Source organism: Vombatus ursinus, unplaced genomic scaffold, assembly GCF_900497805.2.
Source record: "Vombatus ursinus unplaced genomic scaffold, bare-nosed wombat genome assembly UNPS02004704.1, whole genome shotgun sequence".
In the NCBI taxonomy this organism is placed as follows: domain Eukaryota; kingdom Metazoa; phylum Chordata; class Mammalia; order Diprotodontia; family Vombatidae; genus Vombatus; species Vombatus ursinus.
This window is the reverse complement of record NW_020944482.1, coordinates 1,723,235-1,724,078: the sequence shown is the minus strand read 5'-3', so window position 1 is coordinate 1,724,078 and position 844 is coordinate 1,723,235.

Sequence of the window (844 nt, the reverse complement as noted above, 5' to 3'; positions counted from 1 at the left end):
GAAAGGCTAGCCTGTGGAAGAGGAATTAGACTCTTTCTATCTATCCCCAGGTGGCAGGAATAGGGGATACTGCATAGGAAAATTTAGGGTTTGGTTAAGAGAATAAAACTTCATCTTACTAATGAGGGAACCAAAGGCCCAAAGATTAAACAATTAAGTAGCAAAGCCAATTCAGAACCAAGACTTTTGATTCCATATTCCACTATACAAAGGTCCACTGACAGATTTCACAGGGAGTCTGTGAAGTTGTATAGGAAAAACATTATCTTCATTTTCATTAACTTCTGATATTTACTATTTCCAATGATTCAAAAACATTTATTCTGAGAAGGGGATCCACAGGCTCCACCACACTGCCAAAAAGTCCATGACAAAAAAAAAAAAAAAAGTTAAGAATTCCTCCACTATATCATAATGACTCTTCTAAGAAACGATCCTTTCCTCTTAATGCTCCCTTCCTGAGTAATCAAAACCTGTGTACTAGAGACAGAATTGCCCCCCTAAATGTAAAAACATGATCTGGAAAAATGATTTATTAATCCATTCCTAATGACAGGATTCAAACTCCTACCTCAAAAGAAACTTCAGCCTCAACCTAGTACTTTAGACCACTCAGTCACACTATGCCATTTCTCTTTGACCTCTATTGCTTAAAACTAGGCTAAATATCTAGTCAGGCTCTAGATCACTAAGTATGAAGTTCTCTTACTAATATCCATTCTGACCTGGGCAATAAAAAGTGGACTGAGTCTCATAAAGAAGTCTTGAAATAGACGAAGTACTTGAGATGGTTTACCAGCCTTTTGGGCTCCCAAGTCCCCAAATACAGACACCCTAAGCCAAC